The sequence below is a fragment of the Lissotriton helveticus genome, chromosome 3_2 (genome assembly GCF_964261635.1).
Source record: "Lissotriton helveticus chromosome 3_2, aLisHel1.1, whole genome shotgun sequence".
NCBI lineage: Eukaryota > Metazoa > Chordata > Amphibia > Caudata > Salamandridae > Lissotriton > Lissotriton helveticus.
Window position 1 is genome coordinate 84,119,540 of NC_136062.1, and position 21,737 is coordinate 84,141,276.

The window sequence follows — 21,737 nt, forward strand, 5'->3', positions numbered from 1 at the left end:
CGCCCGCCAATATACGGGCCGAGGAAAGGCCCCGCTATGTCCCCAAGAGCACCAGGCCTCAGGCAGACAGTAACCGCCTCGTCAAGGCTCACCAGGTCTCCCCCTCTCCTCGGCTCAAACCGCGTGAGCAGGCCTCAGTTCAAAAAAATGGTTGCCCCAGTGCTCACCACCACTGCCGCAGAGCTAACGACTCAGGCGGGGGCACTCACACAGTCGCAGGCACCAGGGAGCACCCAAGGAAGTGGGGGAGAAGCTAACCGCCAAGACACCGCCCGCCGATATGCGGGACGATACAAAGCTCTCAAAGTCCTCAAAAGCACCGGACCGCAGCCAGGCCACAGAGTCCGCTGACACACACGCCTATGAGGCCTCTGCCCAAGGGACATCCCCCCCCGCAGGGCCACTGTACCCTCGGGCAGACGAACAATGAAGATCGGAAGGGGGCCACAAAACCCTCAACGCAGAGGTCAGGAAACGAGGCCCACCGCCTATGCCACCCGCGGGGGCCTCCCAACGTCCGCCAGCCCACGGACCGAATTCCGGGCCAGCCACCCCTCCGCTCTTCACCTCGCACATTCGTAGCTGGGGGGGCCCAGGCAATCCCTCAGCACTTCACCGCGGCGCGGGAGCGCACATTCGCCCAGCGGGGGTCCCAACCGCTACTGCTTCACTAAGAAGGCGCCCGAGCGGCTCCTCACTCCCTCCTCTCCTCCACGCCACCATCGCACACCGCAGGTCCCCACAGGCACAGGGGGGAAGGCAAAGCACCAGACATCTGAGTCTTCCTGGTCCAGCACTGACATCGGGAGAAGGGGCGCCCGCTCCACTGATCTCCAGGTCGCACCCGCTCCCGGCCTCGGTAGACACAGGCCGCTCCTCCCTCCAGTTGCACATAATGGCAGGCAGCACACAGCCTCGGGTACACCGCACTCTCAGCCTCGCAGCAGGGCGTATGTCAGCCTGTCCGCCCCTCAGCAATATCGGCCTGTCTGCCCCTCAGCCAGATCGGGAGAATTGCCTGAATTCCCCGAATCAATCTGGGGCTCCGCCGCGCCAAGGTCTCCAACAGCAGCACCCCGCCACCAGGCTCGCCAGGCCGCAGCAAGGCCGGGGCCAGACGGCACGAGTCAGGACAGAATGCCACCGCCGATCCCTAAAATAGTCACTTCACCGGTACAAGCAGGTCAGCAGGAGTGCCCTCGCCCACTGTCCAGCGTGGATGGGCACCAGAAGAGCAGATACTCAATGCAGATTACAGGCGGCGCCGGAGGGACAGAGAAACACGTCCTACTCCGCCGCCATCTTAGCCACGCCGCAGAGGGGTTGTTTTACTGGCTAGAGCACGCCTCAACCTCATGAATAGGTGCGTCTCTGATAAAGTTGGTCGCTGGACTATAGCAGAATCTCAAATTGCAGGGTTTAGGTTTAAAATTTGTTCAGTTTATGGCTCTAATGTCGATGATGCATCAGCAACTGTTGTGATAACTGAACTAGCATTCTGGCCGACCTCAATAATCTTTTGTGGTGACCTTAACTGTCTACAAGAAATTACATCAATCCCTATTGGAGTATATGAAGGTCGACAACCGAAAATGCACAAGGCTATTAAACACTTGTTGGAAATGCATGGTTTAAGGTTTGCATGATCCGAGCTGAATAGATCAGACCCAGGATTCACGTATTTTTCTTTTCCACGTCGGAAGCATGTTCACTTGGAATATTTTATAGTCTTTTTCAACCTTTTAGCTAAAGTCCAGATATACAAATTTTCTCAGGTTTTTTCATACCTCTGTTTCATGAACTGTCTCTTCCCGTAATAACTCAGCTCCTGTTTCAGTGAACATTTTATAGGGCATTGTTAGACCTGGTATCATTGGCGTGAGTCTCCCTTCCATTTTTTACTGATTGCTCCTCTGTTTTTGATCTGTTTTGCCAGTTTAGATGCTTTGGGCACTGTGCCACTGCTATTCAGTGCCACAGTGCAGGTGCTTCCTATGTTAAATGGATGTATGGATTAGTGACTTCATGATTGGGTTACTTGATTTACTTGTAAGACCCTAGTACAGTGAACCATGTGTGCCCAGGGCTTATATATCAAATACTGCTGGTGGGCTTGCAGCACTGGATGTGCCACCCACCACAGAAGCAGCTTGTAAAGTGTGTCTCAGGCCTGATATTGCAGAGCCTTTGTGCAGTCTAGTACTGCCATGTTGACTTGGCAAGTGCACCTACTTGCCAGTCCTTAAACCTTCACTTTTCTACATATTAGTCACACCAAAGGTAGGCCCAAGGCCAGGATGCTTTGTAGGTAAAAGGTAGGACATGCCCTGGTGTGTGTGGCATGTCCTAATAGTGAATTACAACCATTTTTGTTTTTCACAAGGCTACCTTTTCCCCATAGGCCAGAATGGGTAGTTTGATTATAACATCTTATAATCCTAACTGACCCAGGGAACATGGTAGAAATTCGAATTTAGTATGCCTGAACTCAGAATGATAAAAAAACATCTTTTAGTGAAGTTGGTTTTAACATTCTGTGTTGGAAAATACCACTTTTAGAAGTAGGTATTTTCTTGCCTAACCATCCAGCCTGCCTCCGCGATCTTGTGTATTATATGTCTGGTATGTGAGTGACAGGGGCTGGGGTGGCTCCAGGAGACAGGGTGAGTCAGCACAGAGCTGAATAGACCTATCTGCATGTAGAGTGGTGGGAGGAGTTGCACCTGGGCCTGAATAGGGCTGTGCCTGCCTTCCACAATGATGGCTCCACCTCCTGTGGTGTGTCTAATAACCATGGCCCACACTGTCAAAGGAAAGAAGGAGTCCTGTAAACAAAGTGCTCCAGGACTGCACAGAGCTAGTTTGGACTAGGTACAGGCTCCTCTGCCTTCAGAAGACAAAGGATTCTGCAGTATAAATATGGGGACCCAGATCCCAAGACTTTAGATCACTTCGGGAACAATAAGATGAACCTCTGCCAAGGAGAAGAACCAAGGAAGCTGTAGGAGTTGGACTGCCACCCTGCCAGTGTGCTGTGTTGCTGGGTTGGCCTACAGTGGTGTCTTCAGTGCCAAGGAGAGGAGAAGGAACTTTCAAAGAACTTTCATCATCTTGCAGAATATTACTCCAAGGGCTTGAACTTATTTAGTTAGGATTTGTAATGCGCGTAGCTGCCTCGCGACAAGGCGTCCCAGCGCAATCAGTAATCCCATGAACCCAGGACCGAACAGTGAAACAGCAACAGTTAGACTACCTGCTGGGGAAAGAGCCAGGTCTTTAAGGCTTTTCGAAATGCCAGATGGTTCGGCATTGCTCTCATGGTGAGAGGGAGCGGATTCCAGAGTTTCGCGGCCAGATAACCGAAGGAATGACCACCAGCCCTCGCTCTCCAAACATGTGGAACACGAGCCAGCGCAAGGTCAGCAGATCGAAGCAGGCACCCCGGCAAATAGTACTCCAACAAGTGCAGTAGCCCTGGTGGGGCCTGTAGTGTCAAGATCTTATGTGAATAACAAAGTGCCTTAAACTCAATACGCCGGTCAACTGGCAGCCAATGGAGCCTTGGCAGCACATGTGCAACCAAGTGAGATCTAGGCAGTGCAACCAAAAGCCGAGCCGCCGTATTCTGAAACCTCTGAAGGCGTTTAATGCTCGCCTTGTTGACGCCCAAGTAAAGACAGTTGGCATAGTCCAATCTGGACATGATGGATGCCTGAATGATAGTCTGACACACTTTAGGGGTAAAGAAACCAAGCAATGGTCTGAGGCCACGCAGTAGCCCAAAGCAGGTCCCAGCGACGGCATCGTCCGTTTATTAAAAGTCAGGTCACTGTCGAGCCACACGCCCAGATTTTTCACCGCCTCTTTAGGGCGGGGGCAGGCTTGAGGTGATCCGGCCAGCACTGCTCAGACCAAAGCTCTAATCCTTGCGAAAGAGGAGAATGTCAGAATTGCTGGCGTTCAACTATAAACAATTAGCCGCCATCCAGTCTGAGATAGCCAAGAGCTCGCACTTAAACTTACCCACGTTGGTATTGCTCTTCTTTGAAAAAGCAAATATCAGTTGGGTATCATCAGCGTAAGACACCAGGGACAGCCCCCTGCTCTTAGCCACCTCTGCCAAGGGTCTGACATATAAGTTGAACAAGAGAGGGCTCAAAACAGATTTATTTATTTTATTTATTTTATTTATTTAAAGTTTTATATAGCGCTGGCTAGACCCGAAGGTATCAGAGCGCTTTACATGAAAATCAACAATGTAACAGAAAACGATCAACAAGTACACAATACATTAAAAAAAGGCAATACAATTAGGCGAGGAGAGAAAGGAGAGAGAAAAATAGTGGAGGGGACAGGGGAGGTGAGAAAGGGGGGAAAAGGGAAGAGACAACAAGGAGAGACGAAAGGAAGTCTGTCTAAAGACCGACTGGGTGGGTGACGACCAAGGAGGGACTCCACGGCCCATCTCCCCTATAGCTAAACTAGGTAGGTCCATCGGGCATCAGACAAAATAGTTCAGTCTCAATACATTGAGAGAGGCGAGAAGGAGAGACATAAATAGAGGGAGGATGCGGGAGGAGACGACAGGCGAGACGAAAGGAAGTCTGTCTAAAGACAGACTGGGTGGGTGACGTCCAAGGAGGGAATCCCCGGCCTGTCTCCCCTATAGCTAAACCAGGTAGCTCCATCGGACATCAGACAAAATAGCTAGATTTCAATTGACGAGGGAAAATTCACAGATAAACAGGGTGGGGACTAAGGGTCAGGACAGGTGAGGGCAAAGGTCAGTAGCAGGAAAGTGGAGGAGAGAAGAGCGGAGAGGGGTTTGTTGCGGCCGTCATTTTAGGCAGATACAGGCAGTATTTACATGAGGATCAGAGTTACAGGTTACTAGTTACATTTGTTCCAAGAGCAAAATAAACATAGGAAAAACAGAAAGCAAAGTTATGGAAATTCGTCAGGGGAGGGATGTGAGAAAAAACAGGGAGACGGGGAGAAACTGTGCCCAATGTTCGGATGGGTAGGTGACGGCCGAGGGGATAAACCCGGGCCAGACTCCACTATAGCTGAACCGAGCAGCTCCACCGGGCATCGGACATAGTGCTCGGACTCCGCTGTCAGGATAATGATCAGGTGAAATCAGAGAATGTCATAATAAAGCGGGGGAGTTGGAGAGATGAGAAACCGCAGTCCAAACAAAAAACAGATGCCATTTTGAGGTCAGTCACTGTCCTGAGAGGGCTCTATAAGGAATATTTTGGCTTAGAATAAAGAGTGTAGGGGGTCCCCAGGCACCTCCATAGTGATGCCACTCCACCACTTCCCGGGGGGCGTTCCTACTTCTTCAGAAGAAATAATCATGTGCCCCTCCCTAACACTGGGGACCAGGTTCAACACCTGCAAAATCCAAAGCTGGCACCCATTTCCACCGATGGGGGTGGAGATTTCAAATCTCCTACTTGCCGCTGATCAACAACTCCGAGCAGGCCTGCAATCTTAAGGACGCCAGTTTATCCACAGCATCGAAAGTGCTGAATACCCGTCTCCATTAGGATACGGAGGAAATATAGAAGACTTATTGCAGTAACTACCACTTATAATATATATTCTCTAGCAGGAATTTGTTATTCTGTCTGGGTTTTGACTGGGTAGCTGTCAAATACACTTGGGCCAAGAATTACTAAGATTTTGCATCGGGGTTGCATCACCTTTGTGGCACAAATTAAAAGCTAAATCCATTTTGGCATTTAATAAGCCACACTAAGTTGATTTGTGTTGTTTTGCGTAGCTTAGCAAATATAAAGTAACACAACAATGTATTTTGGCACAAAAACATGTTTACAAAGACTTGTAAACCTGGGTTTGTACCAAAATGGTGTGCCTACACAAGAGAGGAGTAACAAGGAGCAATATCTCTATTTCTCCTTGTTGCTTCCGCTTTCTATGTGTGATGCAGAATGAATTACTCATAAAAAGAGGAAATTGCTTCTAAGGATTGTTTTAGGGCAGGTACCTAACCCTTCCTGCACAAAACAATGCTGCCTTTGATGCAGGCTCCTTTTCAGCATGGCGCAAGGGTGCCTGCGTTAGCGCTAGGCAGTGCACCGTGCGCCAAATAGAGTGAATCCAGAGCAGCCTCCCGAGTGTGGTATGGAGGAACAAAGACCTGAAAGGACCTGTCTTCAAGGAAGGACCGAAAACAGGCAAATGACACATCTCTCACCCCTGCTTCCTTGAGGCGTTACAGAAGAATTTCATTGGAAACAGTGTTGAAGGCGGCACTTAGGTCCAAAAGGACCAGTGCCGCAGAGTCCCCAACATCCAGACTGCCCCGGATAGTTTCTAACACAGCCAATAGAGCAGACTCAGTGCTGTGCCAAGGCCGAAAACCATGATGAGTTGTAGCAAGAATAGCATTCTGCTCAAGGAACTTAGTCAAAGTAAAGTTCACTTGGGATTCCACCAGCTTGGCCAGGAAGGGGATTTGGGAGATAGGTCGATAATTCCCTGGGTCACCCGGGTCCAATGAGGGCTTTTTTAGTAGTGGGACCACTTTAGCATGCTACCATGCCCGAGGAACAGAAGCTGAGCTCAAGGACAGATTGGCCAGATCAAGGCTCACTGGAGAGATTAAGGAGTGTAGCTGGCGGAAAAGGGTGGGTGGCATAGGGTCCGCCGGGGTGCCAGATCTGATTTTAGAACACAAAGCCTCATATCCCAAAAGGGTCAAAGGAGGGAAAGAGGACAGGCAAACTACCCCCGGGTAATCTACCGTGTCTGGCACCCCTCCTTCCAACGGGGGGTCATCGTTGGTAGACCCCTGTAGATTTGCTCCACTTTAGTCAAAAAGTGCTGCGCAAGCTCATCACGTTGATGGTTAGAGCTGACAGGCACACATATGGTGACAATCACATAGAGATGCTGCAACATGCACCTCCAACACAACAAATGGCTTCAGATTCCATGCGAAACATACAGATCAGGTCAGCCTTGGAGTGGAACAGCCACCACCATCACACTGAGACTTGAAGTCTCAGGGACAAAAGACTTCACCACCGGCTCCCCTCCGAATTTCCTTGCTGGGAATTCTGTCACTGGGAGCTGGAAGTGCGACTCAATGAGAAGAAGCGTGTCGCAGTCGCAGCTGTTGCCGTCGCATCCCCGGAGAAGCGTGCCGCCGCCGCAGACGTCGCCGCCGCATCTCCAGAGAAGCATGACTTCGTCAAAGCTGTTACCCGACGCATCACTGGAGAAGCGTGTCGCCGCCACAGAGGTCGCCATTGCATCACCGGAGAAGCGTGTCGCAGGGCCTGTCACGGCTCCAAAGTTACAGATTCCGCCGCACGGCCGCCGGGCGTGCACGCATCATCTTCACGTCGTTGCATCAAGGGCGCCATCTTATCGCATCGCAACGAATTGTCACATCGCATCGAGGCGCCATCTTGCCGCATCGTAACCGGGCCGCAGTACGACAATCTATGCATCACCTCCTCTCCGGTAAGGACCAAGATGCATCCCCTACTCTGCGCAAGCATTGAGGCGCGATGTATCATCTCCCCCGAAGCAAGGAACCGGCGCATCTCCAACACTGCGAGCCTTTTGTTTGTTTTGGGTTATGCATCCAGGTACTTTTGTGAGAACTGTGTCTCATTTATCATCAATTTGAACTAAGTGACTTCTGCCAGTTTCCTGCCGCTAAAGCGGTGATCATTTTTATAGCGGTTCTTGATAATATGCCCCAATATGAAGAACTTGCCAGGCTAGAATTACTTCATGTGAGCTGATACCTAGAGGGCCAAGCAGATCATGAACGTCTATTGAAGCCAGCCACTGTCAAAGCAGACATTAATAGAATGTATCCCAGGAGGACAATCAAGAAATATCAGCTAATTAAGGCGGAGAGCTATGAGTATAAAGACGTTGTAGGGAAACATCTGGCACTTAGAACCAGGCATAAAGAGGTGTCAAATTGGATCAAGGCTATCCAAGATATCCAAGATAGCTCCAGTCATCATCAATCATTAGAATTTTGGGGGATTATTACAGGACCTTATATCAGAAAGACTGGCTTCCCACATCGGATTTAATGAAACAATACTTGAGGCAAGCGGATTGGAATATATTAGGTGACGTAGATAGGTCAGAAGATAGGTTGTTTCTAGATTCCCCGCTAACTTAAGAGGAAGTGAAAGAGGCGAGAGCTATTCTTAAATGCTGGCATCTCGGCTAGGCAGAATCATCACCAGAATGGTCTCTCCATGGCAACTTGGATTTGTTCCAGGCTGAGTCACTACAGACCATCTAAGACGTGCTGTAACGCTTTTCGATGTAACTGATATAAGGCGGCCGCCTGTGTCGACGATCCTGCTTTGATTGTGGCACCTAGCAGTACCTCTGGAAGGTTCTGGAACAACTGGGGTGGGGCTTGGCATTCGAACTGCCATACCCAGAATGTGCTGCAATCTGACCGCAAAAATACAATTTAAGGGCACTGAGTGTGATGGCATTATGATCACGAGGGGGAATCTGCATGGGTGCCCATGCTCTCCTTTACTATTTGTGCTTCATTTTGATCCCCTCTTGTGGAACTCCTGACTAAAAACACTAAAATGCCTGTGATGATAATGGCTTTGCTACTAAGCTGTATGCGTATGTGAATGACATTGCTATTGACCCTACAGATCCAGATAATTTGATTCTGGTGGTGGAGGAGGAGGCTGCCAGATTTGGTAAAATATCAGGATATCATCCAATCAGGGGTAAAACTCACTTATTGTGCAATAACGACACTGGCTATCAAGATCCTTGGAATACAGATAATGTGGTCAATCGGCAAATCAAGATAGCCTCTAAGTTTATTACCCCATATAATTATGAACCTACATTGAGTAAAATCTAATCTGAGTTGGCGTGCATCAATAATCTAGATTTAACAATCATAGGGTGCGCCCTAAGAATCTTTAGGGTATATTCACAAGAACGTGTGCTAGACATCACCAAAAAATGCCAACGCAACTTTACACATCGCAGCCTATTGCGGACAAATAACCCTGTGTCAACGTGGAATTCACAACAAGGCAGTACCATGCGATAGTCTGACGAAATTGCAGCCAATGTCTGCGATACAACCACCTCGACGGAGATAAAAAAACAAACCACAACACAAAAAACATGCGATGAGCCCATTTGCGATGAGGAAAGCAGGGATAAGCACCACCAGGCCCGCAACACACACGGTAGGCGGGAAAAAGCACAACAAAAGCTTGAAGTAGAAAGACAAGCCAAACAGAAAACAACAGCCAATCACAATGGAGGCAACCTGAGCCAGTATGTAACCCTACAAGCCCCATTGGCACCAAAAAATTGTACATGACAGGCCATCTCAAACAAGGTGAATGCAGCCTGAGAGCGGAGGAGGATGATGGAAGAAAACAAGAACATCCGGAATGATGCGTGTTAGAAGCGGCTGTCTCTAGTTGGCAGAGGTATACACTTCTGACAAATAGGGACACACCTTTTCTAGTCAGGGCAAGGGGATCACACACTTAGATAACCCCTGCTCACCCTCTTGGTAGCTTGGCAAAGCAGACAGGCTTATCTCAGAGGCAGTGCGTTAAGCATTTATGACCACAGACAGTAATAAAGTGAATACACTACAAATGGACACAACACAGTAGTATTATAAAAATAAGGATTTTTATATAAGGCTTAGCACAAGACCAAATAACGACAAAAATATACCACAATCTTAATAAATACTCTTGGAAGGAAAAATAATAGTTCAAGCGTAGTTTCTTCTTAGCACAAAGTCTTTAGTATCAAAAGCAACTCTTCTTCTCTAAAACACAGTTCTTGGCAACAATGTAACCCACACGGGAGTCACACGACGTCGAGGCAAAGTTAATCCAAAGGTTCGGCGTTGACCGCGAGGAGCGCTACGTCGAGCCCGGAGTCGCACAGACCCCAACAACACAGTACCTTGGAAAAGTGAAGCACTCGATGATCAGCGACGTCGAGATGTCTGGCGTCGCGTCTTCGGCGTCGATCGGGCCTCGGAGTCGGGGCGATCTGCAGCGGCGTCGACCGAAGTCAGGCAGGAGCAGTGCTCACGAGGTGAAGCAGGATACGGCGGCGTCGATGTCGATGTTGCAAGAGTGAGCAGCGCTCACGGCGTCGAGAGGGCTCGAAGTCGATGCGATCAGCAGCGGTGCAGACACGAGGTCACTTGGAGCTGGAGCCGAACTCACTACTCACTGGCGTTGTTGCTGGCGTCGATCGGGCCCGGCGGCCGGCGTCGAGGAAGCGGGACACTGGAGCCGTTACTCACGATGTCGAGCTGGATTCGGCGGCGTCCGTCGGCGTCGAGATTGCTGGATTCTTTCAGAGGTGCTGGATTCACAATTCCCAGCAAACAGCACTTTAAGCAGATGAAGTCCTTTAGCCCTGTGACTTCAACAGGAGACTGGCACTTCTTCCAGTCCTAGGAGATTTTCTTAGCAAAGATTGAGAGTACACACACAGTTCCTCTCTCCTGGTTCCTTGGCAAAAATAAAGAAGCAATGCAGGATTCCCCCAACAAACAGCACTCTGGCAGAAGGGGTAGGCAGTCCTTGGATCAGCAGGCTTCTTGTCCTTGGTTCAGGTTTCCTTGTCAGAAGTGATCTAAATTCTTGGTTCAGGGGTCCTTCTCTTATAACCCTTTTTGGCTTTGATCCCTTTGTCCCTGCAGGGGAATTTCCCCACATCTTGGGTTTGTTGTGGGTGTTGCCAGGCCGAAGCACCTGGCCTATTCACTGTGCAGGGCAGAGTCTTCAGCCGCCCAGCAGGAGCGGAGCCAGCATTGTCACTGGCAGGGGCAGGGCCATCAGTTGCCCGGCAGGAGGTGGGCCAGGAAAGTCCCAGGCAGGCACAGAGTCATCAGCCGCCCGGCAGGGGGGCGGAGCCAGCATTGTATCAGGCAGGGCAGGCTATCAGGAGCTACTCTTCCCCTACTCTCAATGCAAATGTCCCACTCACCCCACACTGACTCATTCAGACCTCTGGAGCCACCCAGCTCCTGTCACACGCACACCAGAACCAGCAGAGACCGGTAGACAGTTAGACAAGAAAATAGCTACTTTCTAAAAGTGCTATTTTCAAACACAGAGTCCAAAAACCATCCACACAAACGGATGCGTTATTAAACCCTGAGTTCAGGGATACCAAACTCGACATTGCACCATGCTCCCCAAGCCCGCTAGGATTATAGCCTTAATAATCCTGGCAGCCCATTCTAACTGATGGAGAGCAGGTTACCTTACACTAGTGAAAAACGAATATGGCTGTAATTCACTATTAGGACATGCCAACCTTGTCAGGCGTGTCCTACCTTATGCTTACAATGCACCCTGCCCGTGGGCCTACCATAGGGGTGACTAACATGAAGTTAAGGGAAGGTTTAGGGACTGGCAAGTAGGTGTACTTGCGCAGTCTGCGTGACAGTACCAGACTGCACGTGGTCTAGCAATGGTAGACCTTCAGACATACTTTTACTAGGCCGCTCTTGTGGGTGGCACAACACGTGCTGCAGGCCCACTAGCAGCATTTGTATTTAGAAGCCCTGGCACTCCTGGTGCACTCTACTAGGGACTGACAGTAAACCAAATAAGCCAAACATGGAATTCAATCAATACAGCAATTTCACATAGGGAGCACTTGCACTGTGGCACTGATCAGCAGTGGCACAGTGCCCAAAGCATGTACCAGCAAAAACATCGTAAACAGAGGAGGCAAACAGAAAAAATGGAGGAGAGACTCATGCCAATGATGCCAGGTCTAACACGTGTCCCCTCCAGCTGAAATGTGGGGAGAACTACCCTTACCCTAGGGAGTCCTCATCACTAAGGCGGAAAAATCTGGACAGACCATCAGCATTGGCGTGATCTGTGCCAGGGCGGTGTTCCACCGTGAAGTCCATCCCCTGTAGGGAAATGGACCACCTCAACAGCTTTGGATTCTCACCCCTCATCTGCATCAACCATCTGAGGGGCCTGTGGTCTGTCTGAACCCGGAAGTGAGTCCCAAACAGGTAGGGTCTTAGCTTCTTCAGCGCCCAGACCACAGCAAATGCTTCTCTCTCTATCGCACTCCACCTCTGTTCCCTGGGAAGTAACCTCCTACTGATGAAGGCTACAGGTAAGTCTCGGCCCTCTTCATTCACCTGAGCTAGAACAGCCCCCACGCCATGCTCTGAAGCGTCCGTCTGGACAACAAATTTTTTAGAAAAGTCGGGTGCCTGGAGTATCGGTGCTGTGCACATTGCAGTTTTCAGGGTGTCAAAGGCCGTCTGACAGGCGTCAGTCCAGATCACAAGTCGTGGCTGCTTCCTGGAAGTCAGCGAAGTCAAGGGGTGCACAATGTTACCATAATCCTTGACGAACCTCCTGTAATAACCCGTGAGACCCAAGAAGGCTCTCACCTGAGTCTGGGTTTTGGGCAGTGCCCATGCCAGGATGGTATCAATCTTGGGTTGCAGGGGGGCCACCTTGCCGCTCCCTACTTGGTGCCCCAAGTACACCACTGAACCCTGCCCAATCTGGCACTTACTGGCTTTGATTGTGAGGCCTGCTCTGCGCAGGGCCAACAACACTTCCTGGAGGTGGCGCAAGTGTTCCTCCCAGCAGGCGCTGAACACTGCGATGTCGTCCAGGTTGGCGGCACTGAAATCCTCCAGTCCAGCCAAGACCTGGTTGACCAACCTCTGGAAGGTGGCAGGGGCATTCTTCATCCCAAAGGGCATAACCCGGAACTGGTAGTGCCCATCTGGTGTGGAGAATGCTGACCTCTCTATTGCCCCATCAGTCAAGGCGATCTGCCAGTACCCAGACGTTAGATCAAACGTACTAAGGTACCGGGTAGCCCCTAACCGATCTATGAGCTCATCAGCTCTGGGGATGGGGTGCGCGTCAGTCTTGGTGACTGAATTGAGTCCTCGGTAATCCACACAGAACCGAAGTTCCGGTGAAGCACCAGGCGCTGCAGCCTTTGGGACCAAGACCACTGGCCTGGCCCAAGGACTGCTAGAGGACTCAACCACCCCTAAGGCAAACATTTTGGAGACCTCCTCCTTGATGTATGCTCTGACCTTGTCAGTCACTCTGTAAGCCTTGTGCTTCACAGGAGTGCTGTCCCCGGTGTCCACATCATGGACACACCACTGAGTGCCACCAGGAATCAAGGAAAACAGATCAGGGAATTGTCCCAACAATTGGCGATAATCCTGCTGCTGTTCAGGGGTCAGTGTGTCAGAGAGGACAACACCATCCACTGACCCATCTTGCTCTTTTGCAGACAGGAGGTCAGGAAGAGGCTCACTCTCCTCCTCCATTCCAGCATCTGTAGCTAGGAGCATGCCCACTTCGGACCTTTCTAAGTGGGGCTTTAAACGGTTGACATGCAGGACCCGCAAGGGGTTCCTGGGAGATTCCAAGTCCACCATGTAGGTGACATCGCTCTTTTTCTCCACAACCTTAAATGGTCCAGTCCACCTGTCCTTGAGCGCACAAGGTTCCACAGGGGACATAACCCAAACTTTCTGTCCAGGCTGAAGCTCTACCAGAGTGGCCTTCTGGTCGTACCACCGCTTCATCTCCTCCTGGCTGGCCTCCAGATTTGCCTGAGCAAGATCTCTGAAGCGCCTAGTCTGGTTCCTAAAGGCCAGCATGTAACTGTATACATCCTGGGGAGGTTTCCTGGGAGATTGCTCCCAGCCTTCTTTGACCAGACTCAAAGGTCCTCTTACCGGGTGTCCATACAAAAGCTCAAAGGGGCTGAACCCTAGAGACTTTTGTGGCACCTCACGGTAAGCAAGCAACAGGCATGGCAAGAGGACGTCCCATTTACGCCTCATTGGTTCTTCAAGACCCATAATCATGCCTTTAAGGGTACGGTTGAATCTTTCAACCAACCCATTACTTTGAGGGTGGTAAGGAGTGGTGAACTTGTAAGTTACCCCACACTCCTTCCACAAAGACTTCATATAGTTGGAAATGAAGTTGGTGCCCCGGTCTGACACCACCTCTCTGGGGAACCCCATTCGGGAAAAAACACCCATCAGTGCCTGTCCCACCACGGGGGCCGTCACCGTTCTGAGAGGGATGGCTTCCGGGTACCGTGTGGCATGGTCCACCAAGACCAGGATGAACCTGTTGCCTAGGGCTGTCTTGGGGTCCAGGGGCCCAACAATGTCAATCCCCACCCGGTCAAAGGGGGTACTGACCACGGGAAAAGGTTGGAGGGGAGCCTTCTGCTTCCGCCCGCTTTTCCCACTTGCCTGGCAAGTTTGACAGGTCTTGCAATGGATATCTGTATCCCTTCTCATCTGACGCCAATAAAAATGGGTGACAAGCCTGTCATAGGTCTTGTCCTGCCCCAGATGTCCAGCTAAACGAACGTCATGAGCCAAACTCAGTAGGAAGGCTCTGAAGCGCTGGGGTACCACCAGCACACGGGCTGACCCAGGCTCAGCAGCCTTAGGCTCGCTATACAGGAGGTCATTCTCCCAGTAAACAAAATGTGACCCTGACTTATCACCTGAGGTTTGGGCTGAGGCCTGCTGCCTCATACCCACAAGAGAAGGGCACACTTTCTGTTCTGCACAGAATTCCTCCCTGGAGGGACCACCATCCTGCTGCCAGTGGGTCAGCTCGGGTAGGTCTCCCAGTTCAGCAACTTGTTCACCTGTGGGTTCCAGGGCATACCCCTCCAGGTCTGCCTCCTCCTGGACCACGGGAACTACGGGGGCGGTTTCCCGCGCCCCCTGCCTCTTCTCTTCACAGCTGGGTCCTGGGCCATACTTTCAGGCTCCAGAACCCCATCAACACCCTTACTTGCTGTCATGGATCGAGTGGTTGCACACACCCACTCTGGCACACCCAACATTTTCAAATGTGTCTCCCTCTCCACCTTAGCCCAAGGGGAGTCTTCTAAATCATTGCCCAGGAGACAATCAACAGGCATGGCGGGCCTTACAGCAACCTGAAGAGTACCTGAAACTCCCCCCCATTCAAAGGAAACTTGAGCTACCTCACACTCTCTCTGGGAGTTGTCAGCAGCTATCACCGGGTAGAATGCGTGGGGAACAACCTGCTCTCTGGACACCAAGTGACACTTGACAGCTGTCACACTCGCTCCGGTGTCTCTGAGAGCTTCCACTCTATGGCCATTAATGGTCACCCACTGCCTATATTTCTTAGTGTTACTAGGCAGAGGGGGTGGAGGGACCAATTCCATGTCTCCTAGAGAGACCAGGGACATCTCTGCGGGACCCTCCCCACCATGGGCAACCATCTCCTCCCCTCCCAGGGCTATACTCGCCAACTGACGGGGGGCGGCACGTGGTGGTGCACTAGGTGGTGCACTAGAGTTCTTCAAGGGACACTGAGGATCATAAAAACGGTGTCCCACCTGCTTACAAGCGAAGCAGGTCATGGGGCCCCTACGAACAGGTTTACCTGTCGGGGCCTCTGATTTCTTATCTGGGGGAGGCTGGGAACCCTTCCCTTGGTTCCCTTGGGGATTACTTTGGGGCCCTTTCTGGAACTCCCTCTGTTTACCCTTGTCCCCCCCACTCTTCTGCTGGGGACCCTGCCCACCTTTGGCTGAGTCTCCCACTGGACCCTTGTGGACCCTGGTACTGACCCAGCGGTCCGCCTCTTCAGCAAGTTTTCTAGGGTTAGATATCTTGCTATCAATAAGGTGCTGGCGCAGCTCTGGAAAACAGTTATTAGACAAGTGCTCCCAAGCAAACAAATCATAAAGAGCATCATAACTTTCCACTTTGCTGCCCTTTACCCAACCATCCATGGCTCTGTAAAAATATGACACATATTCCACCCACGTCGTACCAGGCAACTTCTTACATTCTCTAAAGGCCTGTCTGTACTTTTCTGGGGTTAGGCCATACCTTAACATTAAAGCATCTTTCATATGAGCATAAGACATCCTATCCTCAACAGGCATGTCTAACAGGGTATCTCTTCCCTCATTCACAAAGCGACCCCACAACCCCGCTCCCCAATCCTTCTCAGGGGCCCGGTGGGCCAACAATGCTAACTCATATGCTTTAAACCATTGACCAATATCTTCATTCTTCTGAAAATCTTTGATCACATCTTTGGGAAAATAAAACCTACTTTCTGCAGGCACAGATGGGATGCTGCCACCAGAGGGATTCAATTCTAACTCTTTAGCTTTGAGCTCCAACTCCCTCATCCTGGTATCACGCTCAAAAGCTAACTTCTCTCTTTCAAACTCTAACCTTTTGATCTCCATATCAGCTTCTCTCCTGCCTCTTGCATTCTCTATTTCCAACTGCCCATCTATCTTAAGTTTTGCCATCTCCATGTTGTATGCTCGCTCCTTCGCCCTTTCTTCTCTTTCTTCAGGAGAAAGACGTTTGGAGGAAACACTGCTGCCAGGAGGGGATGGGGGCCTATTCACCGGCACCCTCTCCTCCCCTTCCCCTTCCTCTGTCGGTACCACCACCGGATCAGAGGGATCTCTGGCCTCTAACCAGGCCATCAATGCTTTAAGGTAATCTTCTTTCCTTGAGATGCCTGGAGTAGGAACTTTAAACTGCTTGCAAAAGAATTTCAGCTTCTTTAACGGATAGTCGTTGATCTTACTCCTATCAAATTCCTCCTCCACAACAGGGGTAGTGCTTCCAGCATCACTCATGGTCAAAACTGGCAGTTTCAAAAATCAAGTTCCAGGAAATTTGGAGAACAAAAATAGAATATCCAACCAAAACAGATTGTGGCTACGCTATGGTCTGCTTTCACTATGTAGTGCACACTAATCACTGCACATGGGTCATAAATGCAAAGTTCAAATCCCACCGCTGACCCACCAATGTTAGAAGCGGCTGTCTCTAGTTGGCAGAGGTATACACTTCTGACAAATAGGGACACACCTTTTCTAGTCAGGGCAAGGGGATCACACACTTAGATAACCCCTGCTCACCCCCTTGGTAGCTTGGCAAAGCAGACAGGCTTATCTCAGAGGCAGTGCGTTAAGCATTTATGACCACATACAGTAATAAAGTGAATACACTACAAATGGACACAACACAGTAGTATTATAAAAATAAGGATTTTTATATAAGGCTTAGCACAAGACCAAATAACGACAAAAATATACCACAATCTTAATAAATACTCTTGGAAGGAAAAATAATAGTTCAAGCGTAGTTTCTTCTTAGCACAAAGTCTTTAGTATCAAAAGTAACTCTTCTTCTCTAAAACACAGTTCTTGGCAACAATGTAACCCACACGGGAGTCACACGACGTTGAGGCAAAGTAAATCCAAAGGTTCGGCGTCGACCGCGAGGAGCGCTACGTCGAGCCCGGAGTCGCACAGACCCCAACAACACAGTACCTTGGAAAAGTGAAGCACTCGATGATCAGCGGCGTCGAGATGTCTGGCGTCGCGTCTTCGGCGTCGATCGGGCCTCGGAGTCGGGGCGATCTGCAGCGGCGTCGACCGAAGTCAGGCAGGAGCAGTGCTCACGAGGTGAAGCAGGATACGGCGTCGTCGATGTCGATGTTGCAAGAGTGAGCAGCGCTCACGGCGTCGAGAGGGCTCGAAGTCGATGCGATCAGCAGCGGTGCAGACACGAGGTCACTTGGAGCTGGAGCCGAACTCACTACTCACTGGCGTTGTTGCTGGCATCGATCGGGCCCGGCGGCCGGCGTCGAGGAAGCGGGACACTGGAGCCGTTACTCACGGTGTCGAGCTGGATTCGGCGGCGTCCGTCGGCGTCGAGATTGCTGGATTCTTTCAGAGGTGCTGGATTCACAATTCCCAGCAAACAGCACTTTAAGCAGATGAAGTCCTTTAGCCCTGTGACTTCAACAGGAGACTGGCACTTCTTCCAGTCCTTGGAGATTTTCTTAGCAAAGATTGAGAGTACACACACAGTTCCTCTCTCCTGGTTCCTTGGCAAAAATAAAGAAGCAATGCAGGATTCCCCCAACAAACAGCACTCTGGCAGAAGGGGTAGGCAGTCCTTAGATCAGCAGGCTTCTTGTCCTTGGTTCAGGTTTCCTTGTCAGAAGTGATCTAAATTCTTGGTGGTTCAGGGGTCCTTCTCTTATACCCCTTTTTGGCTTTGATCCCTTTGTCCCTGCAGGGGAATTTCCCCACACCTTGGGTTTGTTGTGGGTGTTGCCAGGCCGAAGCACCTGGCCTATTCACTGTGCAGGGCAGAGTCTTCAGCCGCCCAGCAGGAGCGGAGCCAGCATTGTCACTGGCAGGGGCAGGGCCATCAGTTGCCCGGCAGGAGGTGGGCCAGGAAAGTCCCAGGCAGGCACAGAGTCATCAGCCGCCCGGCAGGGGGGCGGAGCCAGCATTGTATCAGGCAGGGCAGGCTATCAGGAGCTACTCTTCCTCTACTCTCAATGCAAATGTCCCACTCACCCCACACTGACTCATTCAGACCTCTGGAGCCACCCAGCTCCTGTCACACGCACACCAGAACCAGCAGAGACCGGTAGACAGTTAGACAAGAAAATAGCTACTTTCTAAAAGTGCTATTTTCAAACACAGAGTCCAAAAACCATCCACACAAACGGATGCGTTATTAAACCCTGAGTTCAGGGATACCAAACTCGACATTGCACCATGCTCCCCGAGCCCGCTAGGATTATAGCCTTAATAATCCTGGCAGCCCATTCTAACTGATGGAGAGCAGGTTACCTTACACTAGTGAAAAACGAATATGGCTGTAATTCACTATTAGGACATGCCAACCTTGTCAGGCGTGTCCTACCTTATGCTTACAATGCACCCTGCCCGTGGGCCTACCATAGGGGTGACTAACATGAAGTTAAGGGAAGGTTTAGGGACTGGCAAGTAGGTGTACTTGCGCAGTCTGCGTGACAGTACCAGACTGCACGTGGTCTAGCAATGGTAGACCTTCAGACATACTTTTACTAGGCCGCTCTTGTGGGTGGCACAACACGTGCTGCAGGCCCACTAGCAGCATTTGTATTTACAAGCCCTGGCACTCCTGGTGCACTCTACTAGGGACTGACAGTAAACCAAATAAGCCAAACATGGAATTCAATCAATACAGCAATTTCACATAGGGAGCACTTGCACTGTGGCACTGATCAGCAGTGGCACAGTGCCCAAAGCATTTACCAGCAAAAACATCGTAAACAGAGGAGGCAAACAGAAAAAATGGAGGAGAGACTCATGCCAATGATGCCAGGTCTAACAATGCGTAACACACAAACAACCAGAAATACGCCAACAACAAGAAGGCAGCAAAGCACACCAGAGGTGGGAGTCCAGCGCCACACCAGGAGCTGGATGACATGGAGGAAATGGTGTCAACCACATCATTCTGGAGATGGTGGCAAGGCGTGGGGACCGAAAACTGCCCATATCAACAGACATAACAGCAAAAGGGAGAGAAACCAGCAGGGCGTGGGGGACAGGGGGATGGGCACAATGGCACACATGCACAATTAGGCACAGCACAACAGCAGACAAACCATGCCCAAGAGTAACAACACCAACGAAGAGCACAAGTCACACAACCCGGCAATATCACAACACTGAACAAGCACAGAAGTGAAAACCACACTGCCTGAAAGGGAGAAGGGTGAGCCAAATCAGAGCTCAAGGGACATCTCACACACAATGCAGCACACACACATAGGAAGCAGAGCACCCCAACATCGAACACAATGTGGTACAAACACCAATAAGTGCACAACCGAACACAGGACACAAGTGCTCCCGCCTGTGGATGGGAAATGGCCATACGTATCTGGCAAAGCACGAAACAGGGACATGATAATGCACAAGTACAAACCCACAGTCCTGATGGGCTAGCAATGCACGTATGGCAGGGAGCCAGAGAGTCCGTGACACACACATTGGCATACAAATCAAGACACAACACAGTTGGACACAAGTGAAAGTGCAGAAACTTTATCAACAAGTGCGTGTCAGTATGGCCAAGAGAAGTGCCATGATATGCTGACCAATGCAGCAGCATGCCTGAATGAGAAACGTAGGAAAGCACCCATGTCCACCTCCGGGGAATCCATCATCAACACAAGTCAGTGTCAACCCGCGTTGGTTGTCTGCACCTGGATCATGAGTCCAGGCCAATGCAGCCATGTCCACTGTCTTGGGACATGTGACCAGATTCCCAACATGCAACCAGGTGTCGGGACACGTGCAATGGGTCACATCCAGTTGTGCCTGCTGGTACCTTTTCACTCATCCATGAATGCGAGTGCAGCAGAGTAGGCCAACATCTCCAATGAGCGATCGTTGTCCACCACATTTGACATGTCGTTGACGAAATCCATCAGCTGGCCCGGACAGATGTGCTGACTCCAACCACTGGACCCAAAGTGCACCAAAGCCCAATCGGGTAGTGGCTCAATGTACTCACTGGACACAAGGACTCGTGCAATCTCCCCGGTCCAGTTTCCAGCCGGCATGCCAAACATCCATGCATGCCATTAACGGGCATCACAGGGACACTCCTGGTCATGGGCCAACAGGGGGCACACACACACGTCAAAATCCAGGTCAGCTACCGTTACCTTGGAGAGGCAGACATCAATGGACCACTCAAATATGCACGACCGACAATGCAACACAGGCTGAACGCAGGTGATGTCCGCAAGGCGGAAGCTCAGCCGCTAACTGATCCGCAGCAATGCCAACGGCATGGCCCCAGTACATGCAGCAGACGTGCACAGTACAGGTCAATGAGACTGGAGTCGAGCATGTGTCACAGATGGTCTGCCATTGCATCAATGCTTCAAACAGCAGTGGCTTGCCCTGTACCAGTCCTGTGGATGAAATGGCACAGCTAGGTGCAATGAGCAGAGTCCGTGCGCAACGGGTGCAGGCCTGGGGTGGGGTGAGAGTACGTGTGAAGGCCATTTCACGCACGCTAACGACCACCTAGGATTTCTGCGTGTGGGTTGTGTCCACTTTGGTCTCACTTCGGGCAGTGCGTGGTATGGGAGTCAGCAGCAAATGCCATTGTATCTGTCAGGGGGTGCTGGACACATGCCAGTTCCTGCTCGGAGCTGCAGATGTGCTACCGCCTGATAGTTCAGACAAAGGACCTTTCATCCCTACAGTAACTTCACCATTTGCATGCATACAGGAGAAGTACAGAGGCCTGGTGTGGGTGTGCTGGGATGTCTGCGACCCTGGGAACACTGTGAAGCTGGTCTTGGAAGGTGGGAGGCCCCGTGAGTTTAGGCCAATGATCCGAACAGGGTGGACACATGTGTACAGCCCATGGCTGGCTGTGACCACACTGCGAATGAGGCCAGGCAACTGACTCATGCATCCACAGGACTAATACACATTACACTTGGCATGCATGTGCCAAGACCCTGAGCTGTCTTGCGCACCTACATGTCCCCGTATGTGCGGGCCCGCCCTCGTGGTGCATGCTTTATTGCAACATCGACTGCTGTGGCCCTGGTGGCGACTACACCCCAACACAGAAACACACTTACCGCACTTCCTGCCCAAGGCCAGGTCCGAGCCACGCTCTGCTCCCCCTGATGAATCAGCACAACCATGTGCTGACCTGACGTACGCTGGACCAGCACACGCCGCTTGTGCATGCTGGGGGATGCGTGCGGTGCTACATGTCCAGGGTCACTGCCAACGCTGAGGTGACATGGTAACGTTCGCTGAAGTTAACACAC